We start from the raw sequence: 6,000 nt of genomic DNA, 5'->3' as shown, positions 1-6,000 counted from the left end.
TACCCTATCCATGCCCCTCATAATTTTGTAAACATCTATAAGGTCACCCCTCAGCCTCCGCTCCTTCAGGGAAAACAGCCCCAGTCTGTTCAGCCTCTCCCTATAGCTCAAATCCTCCAGCCCTGGCAACATCCTTGTAAATCTTTTCTGAACCCTTTCAAGTTTCAAAACATCTTTCCGATAGAAAGGAGACCAGAATTGCACGCAATATTCCAACAGTGGCCTAACCAATGTCCTGTACAGCCACAACATGACCTCCCAACTCCTGTATTCAATACTCTGACCAATAAAGGAAAGCATACCAAACGCCTTCTTCACTATCCTATCTACCTGCGACTCCACTTTCAAGGAGCTATGAACTTGCGCTCCCAAGGTCTCTTTGTTCAGCAACACTCCCTAGAACCTTACCATTAAGTGTATAAGTCCTAAGATTTGCTCTCCCAAAATGCATCACCTTTCATTTATCTGAACTAAACTCCATCTGCCACTTCTCGGCCCATTGGCCCATCTGATCATGATCCTGTTGTAATCTGAGGTAACCTTCTTTGCTGTCCACTACACCTCCAATTTTGGTGTCATCTGCATACTTAGTAACTATACCTCTTACGCTCGCATCCAAATCATTTATATAAATGACGGAAAGTATTGGACTCAGCACCGATCCTTGTGGCACTCCACTGGTCACCGGCCTCCATTCTGAAAAACAACCCTCCTCCACCACCCTCTGTCTTCTACCTTTGAGCCAGTTCCGTATCCAAATGGCTAGGTCTCCTTGTATTCCGTGAGATCTAAAACCTTGCTAACCAGTCTCCCATGGGGAACATTGTCAAACACCTTACTGAAGTCCATATAGATCACATCTACCGCTCTGCCCTCATCAATCCTCTGTTACTTCTTGAAAAAAACCAATCAAGTTTGTGAGACATGATTTCCCACGCACAAAGCCATGTTGACTATCCTTAATCAGTCCCTGCCTTTTCAAATACATGTACATCCTGTCCCTCAGGATTCCCTCCAACAACTTGCCCACCACTGACATCAGGCTCACTGGTCTATAGTACCCTGGCTTGTCCTTACCACCTTTCTTAAACAGTGGCACCAGATTAGCCAACCTCCAGTCGTCCGGCACCTCACCTGTGACTATCAACGATACAAATGCCTCAGCAAGAGGCCCAGCAATCATTTCCCTAGCTTCCCACAGAATTCTTGGGTACACCTGATCAGGTCCTGGGGATTTATCCACCTTTATGCATTTCAAGACATCCTCTTTAATATGGACATTTTTCGAGATGTCACCATCTATTTCCCTACATTCTATATCTTTCATGTCCTTTTCCACAGTAAATTCTGATGCAAAATACTCATTTAGTATCTCCCCCATCTCCTGTGGCTCCATACGAAGGCCACCTTGCTGATCTTTGAGGGGCACTATTCTGTCCCTAGTTACCCTTTTGTCCTTAATGCATTTGTAAAAAACCCTTTGGATTCTCCTTAATTCTATTTGCAAAAACCTATCTCATATCCCCTTTTTGCCCTCCTGATTTCCCTCTTAAGTATACTCCTACTGCCTTTATCCTCTTCTAAGGATTCACTCTATCTATCCTGTCTCTACCTGATATATGCTTCCTTCTTCTTCTTAACCAAACCCTCAATTTCTTTAGTCATCCAGCATTCCCTATATCTACCATCCTCCAATTTCGAACTTCAACTTTTAGATCTGTCTACCCTTTTCCATCACTATTTTAAATCTGATAGAATTATGGTCGCTGGCCACAAAGTGCACCCCCGCTGACACCTCAGTCACCCCCTTATTTACCTTATTTCAAGAGTAGGTCAAGTTTTGCACCCTTCTCTAGTAAGTACATCCACATACTGAATGAGAAAATTATCTTGTAAACACTTAACAAATTCCTCTCCCCATGTTGATTAGGGATAGTCAACATAGCTTTGTGCGTGGGAAATCATGTCTCACAAACTTGATTGGGTTTTTTCAAGAAGTAACACTGCCACACAACACTGTGGCAGACCCAGTCTATGTTTGGAAAGTTTAATTCCCCTACCATAACTACCCTATTATTCTTACAGATAGCTGAGATCTCCTTCCAAGTTTGTTTCTCAATTTCCCTCTGACTATTGGGGGGGGTCTATAATACAATCCCAATCAGGTGATCATCCCTTTCTTATTTCTCAGTTCCACCGAAATAACTTCCCTGGATGTATTTTTCGGGAATATCCTCCCTCAGTACAGCTGTAATGCTATCCCTTATCAAAAATGCCACTCCCCCCTCCTCTCTTGCCTCCCTTTCTATCCTTCCTGTAGCATTTGTATCCTGGAACATTAAGCTGCCAGGCTTGCCCATTCCTGAGCCATGTTTCTGTAATTGCTATGGTATCCCAGTCCCATGTTCCTAACCATGCCGAGTTCCCTGTTAGGCCCCTTGCATTGAAATAAATGCAGTTTAATTTATTAGTCCTACCTTGTACCTGACTGTTTGACTCGCTTCTGTTCTCAACTGTACCAGCCTCAGATTGATCTCTTTCCTCACTATCTCCCTGGGTCCCAACCCCCTCACCTTACTAGTTTAAATCCTCCAGAGCAGCTCTAGCAAATTTCCCTGCCAGTATATTAGTCCTCTTCCAATTTAGGTGCAATCCGTCCTTCCTGTGCAGGTCACTTCTACCTCAAAAGAGATTCCAATGATCCAAAAATGAGAATCCTTCTCCCATACACCAGCTCCTCAGCCATGCATTCATCTGCTTTATCCTCCTATTCCTGCCCTCACTAGCTCGTAGCACTGTGAGTAATCCAGATATTACTGCTCTCAAGGACCTCCTGTTTAAATTCCTGCCTAACCCTGTAATCTCCCGTCAGAATCTCAACCTTTTCCCTTCCTATGTCATTGGTTCCAACGTGGACAATGACCTCTTGCTGGCCCCTCTCCCCCATTGAGAACATTCTGCACCCTCTCCGAGACATCCTTGATCCTGGCACCAGGGAAGCAACACACCATTCTGATTTTTCGCTGCTGGCCACAGAAACGTCTGTCTGTACCTCGGACTAGAGAATCCCCTCACACAATTGATCTCTTGGAACCAACGTACCCCTCGTTGCTTTACAGCCAGTCTCAATACCAGAAACATGGCTGTTCATGGTATGTTCCCTGGTGAATCGATCACCCCCTACATTTCCCAAAATAGCATACTTGTTTGAAATGGGGATAGCCACAGAAGATTCCTATACTACCTGCCTACCTCTTTTACCTTTCCTGGGAGTTAACCCATCTGTGTGACTGTATCTGAGACTTTCCCCCCTTCCTATAACTGCCATCCAGCACATACAGTTGCTGTTGCAAATTCCTCATTGCCTCTGTCTCTCCAACCGATCCATTCGATCTGATAGGATTCGCAACCAACAACATTTATTGCAGATATAATCCACAGTAACCCATAAACTCTCCTTAAACTCCCAAAGCTGACAAGAAGCACATATCACTCTACTAAAGGCCATTTTTGCTCCTTCACAATCTACAGACCCAGAAAATAACACTATTATTCCTCAAAAATACTGCCACAGGTCAAAGTAATAGTTGTGGCTTATACTTTAAGTTTAATCAAGAGACATCTCACAAAAAACATAATCAAGAAAGAACACACACTACTCACTACTGCAGACTTTCTGGAGGCCACACTTAAAACAATTCACTTATCTGTTTCTGTGCTGTGACTTTGCCCAAACAGTTGTTCCAAAATCAGTTGTGAATTTCACTGTTAAATTTTCCGAGACACACTCCGATGTACAGCGAGACATGAATTCAAACAGCAAAGGCAATAACTGTGCAGGTTCGCTGTGGTATCAGTTTCTTTCTCTCTCTCTCTCTCTCCTGCACCGATCTCACCATGTGCTTCCTTTGTCTGAACTCCCCCCTTTAAAACTGCTGCTGTTTTGATTTTTTTTCCCAAAGTTCCAAAACAATGTAACAGCATATAAAACAATAAATGCTGCTCCTGGAATTCAAGGAAATCATCTCCAGTACCTAAACTACCTCAAAAAAAAAAAGAGCAGCTGTTACAGCCAGAAATGTTTCCTGTCCTCCATCTTGGAGTACCCAGAATCCTTCTCAGATGGGATCGCTCTTTTCATGCCTCTGGGCCTGGGCCGTTTGACATTGTTGTTCCAAGCAGTAACTTCCCATCAAAGCTGAAGTTCCGGCTTTTTCAGTCCCAATACTCCGGTCATGTTGCTCACTCCTGATTTTTCATGGGATCTGAGCATCACTGGCAAGGCCAACATTTGTTATTCATCTGTAATCAGATTAGTATGACAGGGCAGCGCAACATCGAGGGGCAAAGGGCCTGTACTGTGCTGTAATGTTCTACGTTCTATGTAATTCTCTAACAGTTGGTGGCGAGTTGCCTTCTAGAAGCAACAGTGCTGCCAGGTAGGTGCATGTTATCAGGCTGAGAGAGAGAGGGCAAGATTCCTTGCCAATCCCCTCTCCTCATCACTGAGTGAATAGCCAGCTGACCCTTAGGTCGAACAGGACAAGCAACTGGAGTCAGACAGCCCACAGCCCAATCTAAAAATTACAGGCCCAGAACATAACCCACAATTATTAATTACTACACATGAAAAATCTGGAAATTCATTAATTTAGCACATTATTTTCTAGAAACATGTTAAGTGCAATAAATGAATGTTACGTGGGAAAGGATTTTCAAGCTTAGAGGTCTCACTTTGAGGATGTACACAAATTTCATGTTGGTTAACAGAGGCAGAGCATTAAAGCAGGGCAGGAAGAACAGGAGAAATAAGGGTTAACAATGATTTTAAGATTCATGAAAATTGAATATTGATATACATTGGTGTGTCTGCAGTAAAGACCAATTCAAAGGTCATTTTTAAAAATGTTTTTATAAAACTAGAAAATCAATAATTTGGTAAAATAATGTTAGAAATTAAATAAAGAGCAACCAAAAAGGATTATTTTCCTTAAATGTTAAAATTCAAAATGTGTCCTAAGGGTGACAAAGGTCAGGATTTTCAAAGGTATTTGGAAGCAGTATAATATAGATATTGCTTTGTTACTGTCTGTAGTGCTGCTGCAATTAAATTGGGGGAAAGAGAGAAGAAAAGACAAAGGGAAGAAAATAAACAGATGCAAGCAGATTATAAATCAGAAGTCATTGTGTCATGTAGATGATGGACAACAAGCTAATGACAATCATGCTTTAGTGCTGTCAATATAGGGAACTGCTAATAATTTATGAACACCAAGCATAATAAGAATTGCAAACTGATTTAGTGTGTGTTTGGAAGAGTAAGATATATCAAAGTCAGTTACATTCTGTAACAATAAGGGGCGTTACTACTTTTATTTTACAACATTTATTTTACACTGCAGCTACAAAGTTTAGTGTGACTTGTGACTGTGAATCCTTTTCAGGAGTGCACGGCAAGTTGGAGTTGATGGGGAAAAGAGGCAAATAAAGCAAAATAAAGCTGTTACAATATTTGTTGTGCAACCAGGCAAGTGATTTGCTTTTTTATGTTCTAATGGTGCTTCCTGAGACTCATCAGAATTCCAAACATAAAACATGTTCATCTACAAAGCATTACACTTATTTGCCCTTGGTAGAATATGTAGGACAAATAAAACTGCCGTCCCATTATTAGTCAAAAGATTTAAAGTAAAGTTACAACTTCCAATATTTCACAAAAATATGACTTATTTGTATGCAAGTAACACCATTCACTAATCTGTTAATGTGTTTTTCTTTATTGCAATATTTTTCTCGAGGCAAAAGCATTACTTAAAGACATAATGTTACTTTCAGACATGAGAAATTAAAAATTCAAGATTAATCACAGCAGCATTCTGAAATTGCTTAGCTAACCCATTATTTGTTTTCCCTTTGAATCACTGTTTCAAATACTCTGGAAAGACATTTAAGTGATATTATGTACAAGAGCACATTGTCAAATACTTAAAACATCAACTC

Source organism: Chiloscyllium plagiosum, unplaced genomic scaffold, assembly GCF_037043375.1.
Source record: "Chiloscyllium plagiosum isolate Xiang-an unplaced genomic scaffold, Cpla_swu_hap1 HiC_scaffold_13, whole genome shotgun sequence".
Lineage (NCBI taxonomy): Eukaryota > Metazoa > Chordata > Chondrichthyes > Orectolobiformes > Hemiscylliidae > Chiloscyllium > Chiloscyllium plagiosum.
The sequence above is the reverse complement of the archived record's forward strand: the minus strand, read 5'-3'. Positions refer to the sequence as shown.